Raw genomic sequence first — 14,665 nt, forward strand, 5'->3', positions numbered from 1 at the left:
GGAGCATGCGGAGCTTCTATATTCAGAAAATGCTACACCCAGGCCTTTGCTTGTGCCCATGTTAGTGCGCACACATGTGTGACGCAATGAGTGGAAACACACAAGGTTTGGTCAAAACTGAGCGACACACATGATGGAAGGTTTGGATTATGGAAATGGTTCATGGATGGTGGGTCATGACTCAAAAGACGGACACCGTTTGTTCACTGACGGAAAAACAAGAAAGAGAGGAGGATTTCTCTTTCGGGCTCGGGTCTAACCCGATTTGATTAGATTTTTGGTCCCGTGCACACGGCTGTGCGCAAGCTGTGCACATGCACCCTAGATGTGAGGCCCACAGTGACGGTTTGATAAAGCCACTCTGACCATTTGCTTCTTTGATGCATATAGGACCCTGATTCCAAGAATGAGATTGATTTAAACTTAGGTGGGCCATGCCAAGATGATTTGTTAGCCGAGTTGTATTACAGTCAATCATTTACGCTATTAGGGTCTGTTGTGGGGTCCACTGTGATGTTTTACTAAATCCATTCCAATCATCCAATGCTACGGGTCCCGTTAGGTTGTTTGGCTATAGATGAGGCAGATCTAAAGCTCAAGTGGGTCGTCTTACTTACTTTTGTAAGTTCTATTAATGTTTAAAGGCTCCGTTTTGAGTTATATTCTATAATAAATTTTAGGGTCATATGATCCAATGGTGAGGATCAAATCTATGAATCGTTAGTTTGATCTTGATCTGACGGTTAGGAATGTTTAAATCGTCTAAACTTACTTTTACATTTACTGATTTGAGGTGGATGTTCACAATAGGTTTAATTGAGCGGTCAAGTCTCTTAGAGATGTAGATAGATGTAGATCCGGTCCTTGAGCTTTTTGGTCGCCATGATGTAGGAACATGGCCCATTCTTCAGATCCATAATCGATTCTACTGGAATTTCCCTTGACGTGGCTATAATGAAGGGAAACGTTCAAATAGGCTAGGTTTGTATTTATACTAAGTTTGGTTCCCAGGTAACACCCAAATACTGAGAAGTACGGGGTGTTACAATCTACCCTCAAACAGAACTTTGTCCCCGAAATTGAACACTGGTATCATGAGTAGGAATAATCAAATTTGTGGTGTTTCTAAGAATTCACTACTTTTTCATCAAGGTTGTGTCTGTCTAAATGTATACAACTAACTAAAAATGAAATAAAATGGGGTTGTTACAATAATGCACCACCGCCTCGTACTTTACAAGATTATTTACAACCAACAGGGGTGAGTACATCTTCTTGCATGATATTTCCATTGAATGCAGGAATTGTGGATATTAAAGTAGGGGTAATTCAACTCCTCCCTAAGGCCCCGTTTGTTAAATCAGAAGTCTAAAGCTTGAATATGAAATCTGAAGTAAAAAAACTTGTTTGATAATTATGGCTGAAGTCTGAAAATTAAGTACTGAATTTGAAACAATCTGTTTGTTAACAAACATCTGAAATGTCTGAAATATGTTAATTTGACACATTTGCCCCTATCTCCTGTTTGGAAATGTTTTGCACCTGATGCAGATTTCCTGTCAACTTTGATCTCCTTTAAACCAGTCGTACAACTCAGAGCTCAATGATCGTTAGCGTTATATAGCTATTGTTTCCTCTCATGTGGCCCACTCGAGTCTTGGATCCATCTCTTTTTTGTCGCTTGTACTAAAATTAGCTTCCAAAACAAATAAACTGAGTATATTTCCTAAAAACATAGTGGTGGCCCCACCCAGCATCCTTGCACTGGAACTTCCTACGAACGGCTTTTCCAGGAAATCCACGTCCATCCAATCCACGCCCGGTGTACCACACGGAAAATTGATTGATTCCTTCGTGTGGACTTGAGTCCTAAGCTCATGGTTTGGACTTGAACTATGCCCTGACCCAGTGCAACAAGTACTCGACCGGTGCACTCCGCTATAAACCTGAATCACCAAATCAAGACAGAACCTCTTTAGTGAGCCATAGATGAAGAACTACACCAATTTCAAGGTTTAATAGCTGTGAATTAGAAGCCTAACATGCGTTGGTCTACTCCTATTTCTATCATTTCATTCAAATTGGGCCCGTTGTTGGCATCAAAGCCAATAAAAGTCCATGTTTGAAAATCCTAACACTTTAATTAAAGGGCATCAACCAGTCAGTTACAAAACCAATTAATCAACGGTCCATACCCAATAGGGAAATTGATGGAGATCTAATGAACATGATACCCAATAGGGAAATTAGTCAGTTACATGCCATCCATACCGTTCATAACGTCATTCCTACTGGAATGAACTGAAAACACAAATATTAGCATGATTCAAAACTTCAGTGGCTCCACAAATATTTCAACTGTGGATGTTTAGTTATCAAGTTTTCGGCCCACCTGAGCATTGGATACGGTTCATCTTTGGCCTCATGCTCTAAAATGAACTCACAAAACGGATGGACGGTGAGGATTTCTCACAAACATCCCAGTGGCCCCACTTGCATTCCCAATGCAGGACCTTCCCGCGGAAGGCTTTCGCAGGGGATCCGCATCCTGGACTGGATGGAAATGGATTGGCTACTCCCCAGCCACCGTGGTCGGTGCTCTGTTAGCCCCTCCATGATGTATGTGTTTCATCCATTCCTTTCATCCATTTTTACAGATCATTCTAGTGATTCACCCCAAAAATTAGAGGGATATAAATCTCAGGTGGACCACACCATAGGAAAACAATAATGATTGGATATGCATCATTAAAACCCTCATAAGGCCCACTGTACTTTTTATTTGAAATCCAATCTTTTTATTAGGTAATACAGGCCCAGATGAAGGGAAAAAACAAAGATCAGCTTGATCCAAAATTTTTATGGCCTCCAAAAGGTTTTTAATGGTCGACACTCATCAACACTGTTTCCTGCAATGTGGCCCACTTGAGATTTTGATGTACCTAATTTTTTGTCCCATACCATGAAATGATTTGAAAAAAATAGATGGATAGCATGGATGAAACACATACATCATGGTAGGGCCCACAGAGCATTGACCACAGCCACTCCGGTGGCAGTGGGAGTAGCCAATCCGGTGGCAATGGGAGTAGCCACTGGCCGGTGCCTTGTTAAACGAGGACACGGACTGCGTACTACCCTTGCTCGTCCTTGGCTCCGAATGGGTAGTTCTGTGGGCGGGCCCACCGTGATGTATATGTACATTCAAACCATAAATCCCTTTTCTCAGATTATTTTAAGGCATGAACATAAAAATGAGGCAGATCCAACGCTCAAGTGGACCACACCAAATAATAATCTTGGTTGCATTAAAATGCACTAGTTGCATTAAATGCAAGAGTCATCTGTGATGTGGTCCATTTGATCGTTGGATCTACCTCATTTTTGTTTTGATGCCTTAAAATAATATGAGAAAAGGGATAGAGGGTTTGGATGTACAGATACATCATGGTGGGCCTGCCCACAGAACTACCCGTTCGGAGCTAGGGACAGCAGGGGTATTACGCAATCCACGTCTCTTGTACGAACAGTTTAAAGAGATCAAAGTTACATGGCCCACTTTGATGTTTTTTGTAAGGCCTATATCCTAGACCATACTGTTCCATAGGCTTCTGCGGTCCTCCTGGTCGAATTTCGACGACCTGCAATCTGTTATCGGTATTTGCACGTGATACTGAGTCATGTCCCGTATATCAGAGTCGGCCCGACCCGAGACTTGTACCCCTATGACCGCGCTATCGCCGTGGTTCCAACACTGCGTCTTGCGCGTTGAGGCGATAACCGGGGCAGAAGATGTAGGCCCGCATTCAGTTTGAGGAAAAACATCGTGCGTTGCAAAACCCAAGAGAACATCACATAAAATCCCATCAATCCCATCAATCACCTCTCATGTCAAGTACAAAACCTCATCCCTAAGCAACCGCAAAGTCAACTCTCTCTCTCTCTTACACCCAAGTACACCTATCCCTCACCCATGACTCACCCATCTCTCTCTCTCATATCTCTCTCTCATTTCCTCCCAAGCAACTCATGTCCATGGCTCTCCATGGGAGAAGCTTTGTGTGGCCCACTTTCTATCTCCCATCTCCACCTTCCAAGTTTCATCTCAACCGTTGGAATTGTCCCTTTGGAGCTCTAGCATGCTTTGGCGGAAGGAGGAGGAGAAGATCATAGGTGGGTGATCGTTATCTCTTTTTTTGTGATTAAGGGCCCACATATGGTGGGACCCATCTTGATGTATGCAATGTATAGGGAGGGCCCATAGTGGCGGGGTCCCTCCCCTCTCACGTTCAACTCTTGCTCTATCCATCTCTCTTTCTTTTATATGATAGAATGTGGCCCACCTGATTTAGGCCGTCCATGGGTTGGGCCCCACCTCGCTGCCCATCCATTTGGACGGGCCTGGATGAAAGAAAACACAAATATTAGCCGGTCTAAGGCTTTGGTGGGCCACCACATGGACCCACCTTGATGTATATGTGAGAGCCACTGTCCAGTGGACAGACCCACGGTGATCTAGGTCTTCCATCCTCACTGTCCAATTTCTCTAGATGGAGCTGGACACTGTGTGTAGGTGCCACCCTGCCCCACCTCGATGTATTTACTTTATATCCACTCCATTTAGCCGTGGGCCCCACTTGCCGCTGTGTGATCCAACTGTCCATCACTTGCTGGACAAGGGTTGGACACTAGTGGGCCACCCATGTGGCCCCACACCATAATGTATTATTAAGGCTGCACAACAATCGTGGGACCCACACGCACGTGGAAACCACGCGATGTACATGTGAAATCCACACCGTCCGGGCCTTTAGGCCGTGTGATGTATGGGTTTTACCCACACTAGCCATCAGCCGTGGGGCCCACCTTGATGATTTGTGGTGTCCACGCTTGTGGACTGACCCAATCTGCACCGTCCATTTGTTGTTGCCCAGCAGCAATAGCTACTATTTTGACGTAGCTACTGTGCTGACGCAGCAGGTTCAGTAGTACCACCTCGATATATGTGTTATCTCTGTCCATTACAGCACGTGGGACCCAGCCCACACGTGCTGCACGTGTGGGATGGACCCACCTTGATTTCTGTTTCATCCTGGCCATCCGGCCTATGTGGGACCCACCTTGATGTATCTATTTTATATCTGCACCGTCCATTTGGATGGTGCTGTGTGGAACGCCACCATGATATGTGTTTTTCTCCACGCCGCCGGTCCCTTTTTGGGTGTGGGACCCACCCTACATTCTGCACGTGTGGGGGTGGGGCCCACCTTGAGATATGCCTTGTATATCCAGCCGTCCATCTAAATGGGAGATGGAAGCAGAAGGGCTGATGTACCTCACGACCAGCTAAATAACTACTGTATTGACCTCAGTAGTGGACTGACCATGAGGTATTTGTTATATTCAAAGCGTCCATCCGCTTAGCAGGTGGGGCCCACCATGATGTAGTGTTATAACCACACCGTCCATGCATTGGAACGGTGGGCCTTGCTCGTGTGGTTTTCACACCGTCCAACAGGTTGGACGTGTGGCCCACCTTGATGTTTTGTACATTCACACCGTCCATGCATTGGGATGGTGCTTGCTGCACCGTGACGCCAATGTTATATTTGAACCATCCATTCATTTGACTAGGCTTGTGGGCCACGTACGTGGACCCCACCACCACCATTGATGTATTTATTCTATGTCCACGCTGTCTATCAGGTGGACCACGCTGCAAATAATAGGAGATTGAATGCCTACCATTGAAACCCTTTTGGGAATGCAGAAGTTTTGGATTTATATGAAATTTGTTTTTCTTCTTAGTTTAGGCCCTTGTGACCTTATGAACAGATTGGATAGAAAATAAACGTCATGGTGGGCCCTGGAAATTTTAAGCGGCGGAAAACATTATCACCACTGCTATTTGTGGTATGGTCCAGATGATTTTCCAATCATCATCTCCGCATCTATTTAGGGTGTGGTTCAGATGATCTTTCGATATGATTCATTTTTGAAAAGTATTAGGCCCATTGATAAAGCCCACTTCATGTGTATGAGGCCCACGTGCAGGGCTCACTTGCTATGTATATTCGGCCCATGTGTAGGGCCCACCTATTGTGTATTTGAAGCTCATGGGTTATGGCCCATTGTGATGTACTCGAGGCCTATGGGCGAGGTCCATTGTGATATATTTCTGGCCCATTTTAATGTGGCCCATTGTGGTGTATTTATGGTCCATGGTTGTGACCCACTGTGATGTAACCCTGCCCATATGTTGAGGCCCATTACGATGTATATTAGACCTTTGTGTGAGGCCATAGGCCCACTATATATATTTAGCTTTGGCTCTATGTGAGCCACTCCTTGGGAGCAATGTTGGTTGAATGTCCACATTGATTGGCAATGATGGTTAGATGTCCTCATTGTGACCTTCCCTTAGGCCTTGTTAGGCCCATTGTCTTCATGGGATAACCCAAATAAGTGGGCCCCATTCTCCACAGATGGATGACTCCGTGCTATCGGATTGGATATAACCACGGCTGAGGGCCGATCTTTATATTATGGTTCGATCGGCTATTCATATAGGGACCCCACCTTGCTTATCGGTGTCGATTATCGATGCTGATTATCAGTGCAGATTATCAATGCTAATTATTGGTGCTGATTATCAAGGCCGAATCTGATTGTCGTGGCCGATTGTCAATTTTGATTGTCGGGGCCGATTGACCGATTAGCAATCGAGTTCGATTATCGTGGCCGATTGACTGATTAGCGATCGAGGCCGATTATCCTGACCGATTGCCGATTCTGATTATCAAATCCGATTATCGATCGATTCCGATTGTCGTGGTTGATTGCCGATTCTGATTGTCGGGGCCGATTGACCGATTAGGGATCGAGGCCGATTATCGTGACCGATTGCCGATTCCGATTATTGAGGCTGATTATCAATTGATTTCGATTGTCATGGCCGATTGCCGATTTCAATTATCGATCGATTCCGATTGTTGTGGTCGATTGCTGATTCTGATTGTCGGGGTCGATTGACCGATTAGCGATCGACGCCGATTATCGTGACCGATTGTCGATTTTGATTATCGAGGCCGATTATCAATCTATTCTGATTGTCGTGGCCAATTGCTGATTCTAATTGCCATGGCCGATTGACCGATTAGTGATTGAGGCCAATTATCCTGACTGATTACCGATTCTGATTATCGAGGCCGATTGTAAACCCCGTATCCTAGACCGTACCGTTCCATAGACTTCCGCGGTCTTCCCGGTCGAATTTCGGTAACCTTCGACCCTTAACCGGTATTTGCGCGTGACCCTAATTCACATGCCTTCAACCCGAGTCGACTCAACCCGAGACTTGTACCATAGCGACCGCGCCGTCGCCGCGGTTTCGATGCCGCGACTCGCGCACCAAGGCGATACCTTGGTTAGGAGATGTGGGCCAGCGTTCGGTGCGAGGAAAACGCTGCACGTGCAAATTTTGAGAGAATCTCTACGATTTGTCACATCAATCCATCAATCCATTAATCTCAACATGTCAAGTACACATCACCTTTCACCCATTCTCAAGCAACCATAAAAGTCAAAAAGTTCTTACAAAGCCCATACTTTTCTTACACCATTTGCCACAAAAGTCAAAAAGTCACTCACATCCATCACCCACCACATCTATCATCCATCTCTCACTTTCTCTCTTTACAATACTCTCTCATTTTCAAACTTACCTCCCAAGCAACCCAAGAGCACCATCCGTCCAAGCCTCTCCCATTCCTCCCAAGCTATAAGTGTGGCCCATTTCCTACCTTTCATCTCCCATCTCAACCATCCAAACCTCATCTCCTCTGTTGGAATCAAAGCTAAGGAGCTAGGGAAGCCAAGGGAGCAAGAAGATCAAGCGGTGAGTGCTTTGATAGAGTAGTTTTAATGTTTTTAAGATGGGCCAAGTGAGGCCAACCGACCAATGGTTTGGATCTCACTTGGGACCCTAAGATATGGCCGATGGCCCACTTTGATCATCATGATCATTCCATGATGGGGCCATTCTCCATGGACCCCATTATGATGTTTATTTTTCTTGTATACCTAGGGTCATCCAGATCGTTTATTTTAGTGGAGAAGGGATCTCCACCGTTGGATTTTGATTTAATGGGCCCATGTGTAATGGGACCCACTTGATGTATGATTGGTTGCAAGGGAGGGCCTATAGTGTCGGGGTCCCTCCATCACGCGTGTCCCACTCTCTATCCCTCTCTGTCCCTCTCTATTTCATTTTTCTTTTATGAGATCATGATATGGTTGTGTGGCCCACTTGAATGGACCCCACCATGAGGCATGTATTCTATCCAAACCATCTACAAGTGGGGCCCACTTTGTGTGTGTTGTATCCACACCATCCTCCATGAGGTGGCCCACCTAAGCAGGGCCCACTTCTAATGTATTTGTTACGTGTAACGTCCAGCGTACAGTGACGCTGGACGTGGTTTGGAAAACACAAATATCAGCTTGTTTCCAAGCTTATGGGTGGCCCACTCATATAGGCCCCACCTTGATGTATGTATTCAATCCATGCCATCCATTGCCTTCTCAACCTCATTTCAGGCGTTAAACTGAAAAACAGAGTCAATCCGAGGTTCTAACGGGCCATACCATAGCAAATGGTGATTTTCATCATTGAAATCTTCCCTAATATTTTTATATGCCGAAATATGCTCAATATTGGGCTTGTTTTGCTTGTCTTGAGCCATGGAGGGCCATTGGACGGAGTGGATTCTCAGACGTGGGCCCCACATGTGAAAAACCGTGGGAAAATAAAAAATAAAATAAAAAATAAAAATAGATGCAGTAGCTGCGCTGCTGCTGTCAGAAGGTAGCAGGCGCTGCCTGCGCACCAGTGGACGGGCAGATGGGCAGCAGCCCACGGACCCAGCCGTGGGCCCCACCATGATGTATATTTTGCATCCACACCGTTCACGAGGTGGGCCACTCTCAGCAGTGGGCCCCCTCCAAATTTCAGCTCCATCCACAGATCAGGTGGCCCACACTGTAGAAAATAGTGGGATTGAACCTCTGCCATTGAAACTCCCCTTTTTATGGGCCACAGAAGTTTGGATCAAGATGAAGTTTGTGTTTTTCCTTTCACTCGGGTCCACGTGACCTCATGAACAGTTTAGATGGGAAATAAACATTACAGTGGGCCCCAGGCCCACCTCCTGGTCCACGTGACCTTATAAACAAGTTGAATGGTAAATAAATATTACGATGGGTCCCCCACCCTGACCGTGTGACCTTAAAAATAGGTTGGGTGGCAAATAAATATTACAGTGGGCCCCCAAGGTCCACGTGACCTTATGAATAGATTGGATTGTAAATAAATATTACAGTGGGCCCTAGGCCCATGTGACCCTATGAACAGTTTGGATGGAAAATAAACATTATATTAGGCCTAGGTCGGGTGGAAAACAAACATTTTGGTGAGTCCTACTTAGGACCCACTTATGTATGTATTGTGTCCACACCTTTCATCAGTATGGACCTCCACCATGGAGTATGTGATTAATCTATGCCTTCCATCCCTATGGGACCTACTATGATGCGTGAGTTTCATCTAAACCGTCCAACCATTTTGGAGATTTGTATAAGGCCATTAGTTGAGGCTATTTTAATGTATTTGTGGCTCGTGGTTGAGGCCCACTTTGATATATATATATATATATATATATATATATATAAGGCTCATGGGTTATGGCCCATTGCAATGTACATAAGGCCCATTGGTGCGGCCCATTGATGTGGCCCACTTGATGAATATAAGGCCCATATGATATGGCCCATTTGATGTATTTAAGGCCCAATGAGATGTACCTAAGGTCCATTGCAATGTGTGATCCTAACATAGTTTATGTGATGATGTTTACAACGGACTATGCCTTGGGAGCAATGATGGTTTGGCGTCCACATTGCAAGTATAATGTTGTTAAATGTCCACATTACAACTCTCCCTAGGGCCCATTGTTTGGCCCGTACTTGTTGTGTGTAGGCCGTTTAGGCCATCTGCGTTGTAAGGATAGTGCATTACTTTATAACATGTGTAGTATAGCTCCATAACTCTAGATCATACGCATCATATGTATGCTTGATATAAGAAGTGATTGATCATAGTATATGCCTTCGGGTAGATTGTTTAAGGGCTCCTGGATAGGTAGTGTTGCCTTATATGAGCGCACGACACGCGCAGGATTTCTGCATGACTGGATAGTGTGATTCATGCATTCGCATTGTGTGATATGGTTACCATACGCCCTAGCGATATCAGGGCCGTAGCCTCCACAGGCGTATCGTGGTTGGCAGGATTGGATACCAGAAATCTTGTTGTATATGGGGTGCTATAGATATCCCCGGGTGAAAGTCCCTAAACCCTTATAGTACCAAGAGGTTGCTCCAACGTCTAGACCGAGTGGGTGCATGAGCGCCGAGTGCCGATTACTAGACGGTTGCACTTTCCACTGTGTCGTGGTCGGTTGGAAGGGGGTGCGGCCTTACCAGCCTGAGAGGAGGGGGCAAAGCTAGGATGAGTTTGACCAGCTCGAGGAATGGGTCCGCTATTGACGAGCTGAGTTGATATTGGCAGGTGGATAGTGAGGTCTATTCCACTCACCTTATTGCGTGATGGGGCGACAATCTGGTTGGAGTGTACTAGACCCCGGTGGTATTCCAGAGTTGAGCTGTATTGATATGTGGACTTAGATGAGGATTCGCATGCTTGAGTTGCATTTTGCACTGCATGACCTTAGTATGGCCGACATCATCCATGCCTCGCATCGTATAGCTTGGTATGGCTCATGGCATTTCTGGTTTCATCAACATATTCTACATTACTCTGATACTGCATAACTACTACCTTGCGCACACACTTACACCACCCTTTAAGCTTTCCATAAGCTTATGCACGACCGTTGCGTGCAGGTGACGTTGGAGCGCAACAGCCCTGAGGCAGGAGCGCTTTGCAGATCATATTGGAGCATTTTATTTATCATCATTGTATTTCCCTTTATGCTCATTATACTTGTAAAGTTTTTGATCATAGTGAAAATGTGATGGAGTTTTTGGTTGTTGTTTGTGGGTTATGCCTTTGGTTACGCTTATTATGAATCAAACTGATATTGAAAATCCTCCTCGTAGCATCCCAGGATCGGAACTTGGCGAATGGGCGTTGAGAGCCGAGAATGGGATTCTAAGGAGGTTGTCGGTGCCGAATTCGGCAATCAAAAATTTTGTGAGCCCAGTTTCTGAGTTTGGGGCGTGACACCGATTATCGATTGATTTTGATTGTTATGGCCGATTGCTGATTCTGATTGTCGTGGCTGATTGACCGATTAGCAATTGAGGCTGATTATCGTGACCGATTGTCGATTCTGATAATCAATCGATATCGATTGTCATGGCCAATTGCCGATTCCTATTATCGAGGTCGATTATCGATCGAGGCCGATTTTGGTGGCCGATTGTCGATTCCGATTGTCATGGCTGATTGCTGATTCCGATTGTCGAGGCCCAATATGATGTATATGCGGCCCGTATTTATAGCCCATTGTGATGTGTATTCATCCCATGTTTAAGGCCCAATGTGATTATATGAGGCCTATGTGATGAGGCCCATTGCGATGCATTTGAGGGCCAGGCGATGGAGCTCATTGTGATGTACGTTAGGCCCATGTGAAAGGCCCATCGTGATATGTGTTAAGCTCTTGAGTGAGGCCCATAGTGTTGTATATTAGGCCCTTTGTGAGACCATGGCTCCACTATATGATAGGCTCTATTTGGGTCACCCCTTAGGGGAAATGTTGGTTAAATGTCCACATTGTCGAGGCCGATTGTCGATGCCGATTATTGAGGCCGGTTATTAATACTGATTATGAGTATGTGACAACATAACATCATGATACATGCCCATACGTATCATTTGCATGTTTGTTATGAGATGTGATTGACCATTGCATATGCCATAGGGCAAGTTGTTCATGGGGCTCCCTGATAAGCGGAGTTGCCCCACATAAGTACATGGTATGCGTAGGATTAATACATGATTGGACTGTGAGACTCTTGCATCTCGCATTTGTGTGACATGACCACCGTACGCCCTAGCGACATCAGGGTCGTAGCCTTTACAGATATTTCGTGGATGGTCAGATGGGACACCGGAAATAAGTTCTACATGGAGTGCTATAGATTTCCCTTGGTGAAAGTTCCTAAACCCTCTTGGTTCTAGAGGTTACTCCAACGTCTAGACTGAGTGGATACATGAGCACATGGGGGCCATATACCGTTAGGCCACGTCTCCCACTGTGTCGTGGTCGGTTGGAAGGGGGTACAACCTTACCTACCTGAGAGGAGGGGGCAATGCTAGGCTGAGTCTCACCAGCTCGAGGAATGGGTCCGTTATCGATGAGCCAGATACGATATTGGTAGGCGGATAGTGAGGTCTCTTCCACTCACCTTGTTGCGCGTGATGGGGCAACAATCTGGTTTGGAGTGTAATGGACCCCGGTGATTTTTCAGAGAGGAACCGTACTGATATGTGGACTTATTGGGTAGGGATTGCATACTCATTCATTCACTATCCACTCGGGTTGGTGGTGCGCAACTAACTGTTGTGTACCTTCGCATGGCCAGGAATTCGGTTGGGCGCGTGACTAACCTGAGATCAGGAATCTATTACATTAAGTCTGGCTATCCAAATTTAGGTATGGGACTGGTTTGGATAGAAGTCCCTTGTGATGGACCCCATAGCCTGCGATATTATGTACTATCATCCCGACTTCACTCCAGCTTGGTCATTTTATTCGCACCATATATTACATTGCATCCATAGTACTTAGCATTTTGGATTGCCATATTTCTGCATTGATATGGTCGTTAGCACTCATGTCTTGCATCGCATAGCCTTAGTACGGCTGATGACACTCATAGACCTATCAGTATATTTTCGCTTATTTTGATATTGTATGATTCATGGCATTGCATCCTCGGCATCCAATATTTGGCTCTCTTTGACTCCTCATTTGCACAGTTGATTTGCATTGTGTACCCTGATTTTGTATGACTCATGGACTTATCAGTACTTCCGCTTACTCTCTCTGATATTGCTTACCTGGCACTTACCTTATGCACACACTTTCACCACCCACTAAGCTTTCTATAAGCTTATGCAAGATAGATGCATATAGGTGGCGTTAGGTTGCAGTAGCGTTGAGCTTGGAGCATGCAGCGAACCTCTAGAGCTTAAATTTTTGACATATGTATTTCCCTTTCAGCATTGTATTTAAATGATTATATTAGTGGATATGTGATGATGATGTTGCCTTTGTGATTTGGGTAAACTCGTGGTTATGCTTCTTATGAGATAAATGTACATTGAAAAATCCTCCTTGTAGGATCCTAGGATCGAAATCTAGCATATTGGCGCTGGGAGCCGAGAATGGGGTACTATGGAAGTTGTCAGCACCGGATTTCGGCGATCGGGATTCCTATGAGTCCGATCTCTGGGTTTGGCGCGTGACATTTTTTTACCATCCAACCTATTCATTAGGTCACGTAGACGTGGATGAAGTGAAAACACAAATATCTGCTTAATCTGAAACTTCTCTAGCTCTCAAGAAGTTTTTAACGGTGGACGTTCAATCCCCACCTTATGGTCCAATTAATCATTGGACCTGCTTCTTTTATTGGATCACATCTTAAATTATCTGAAAAAGTTGATGGACGGTGTGGATCAAACATATAAATCATGGTGGAGCATAAAGAAGTTTCATAGGTTAAAGGTTGATTTTGTATTGCGCAAACAAATGGAAAGAAAATTTTTTTGTAGTAACTTGAAAATGGGTACTTTTGGAAGTAATAAAATTTTGTTTTATGAAAAATCACGGAGCGCATTCTGCGTTCACCATTGTGCCAGACTCCTATCACAGAAAGAATTTAGTGAAAAGCCACTTACTGCTTTCCATCTTCCGCGTTAACAACGCATTAACAAACACCACTAAATACGAAAAATTTTCCCCATTTCGCGTTAAGTGCAAAAATTCAGCGTTAACACACACGGCCTAAGTTTCATGGACTAAAATTTGAAAGTCTATACTTACATATGAAAGAGTTCGATGAAATCATATTTACATTACACTTCCCAAACGTGTATGAGGACATAATTAGACTGAAATTGTTTCCTTTCTCTTTGAAAGAAAACGTAAGTCATGGTTACATTCCTTAAGACCAAGGTCCATTGGCACATGGGCTGAGATGACAAGGGAGTTCCTTAAAAAGTTCTTCCCCTATTATAAAACAAATACCTTAAGGAAAGCAATTATGAATTTTGTGCAAAAAGAGGATGAGACCTTCTTCCAATGTTGGGAGCGATTTAAAGATCTCATAAATTCATGTCCACAACATGGCTATGAAACATGGCATATAACAAGCTTTTTCTATGAAGGATTGACCACGCCCATGCGCCAATTTGTGGAGATGATGTGTAATGGGGAATTCATGAATAAGGAAGCTGGTGATGTGTGGGATTATTTTGATAAACTTGTTGAAAACGCGCAATCATGGGATACGTCTTTAAGAATTACCACTTCTAAGCCTACTCAATCAAAGGAAAGGGGAGGAATTTATGTTC

The 14,665-nt window shown here is 44.6% G+C and overlaps 1 non-coding gene across 1 annotated transcript; it reads right to left on the reverse strand.

The window, feature by feature from the left end:
- Positions 1 to 14,336: 14,336 nt before the first annotated feature.
- On the reverse strand, positions 14,337 to 14,444 carry LOC131244776 (small nucleolar RNA R71). Its single transcript, XR_009170553.1, has one exon. It is a non-coding gene; the product is annotated as a small nucleolar RNA R71 (small nucleolar RNA).
- Between the last annotated feature and the right edge of the window lie 221 nt (positions 14,445 to 14,665).

The sequence above is a fragment of the Magnolia sinica genome, chromosome 4 (assembly GCF_029962835.1).
Source record: "Magnolia sinica isolate HGM2019 chromosome 4, MsV1, whole genome shotgun sequence".
Classification (NCBI taxonomy): domain Eukaryota; kingdom Viridiplantae; phylum Streptophyta; class Magnoliopsida; order Magnoliales; family Magnoliaceae; genus Magnolia; species Magnolia sinica.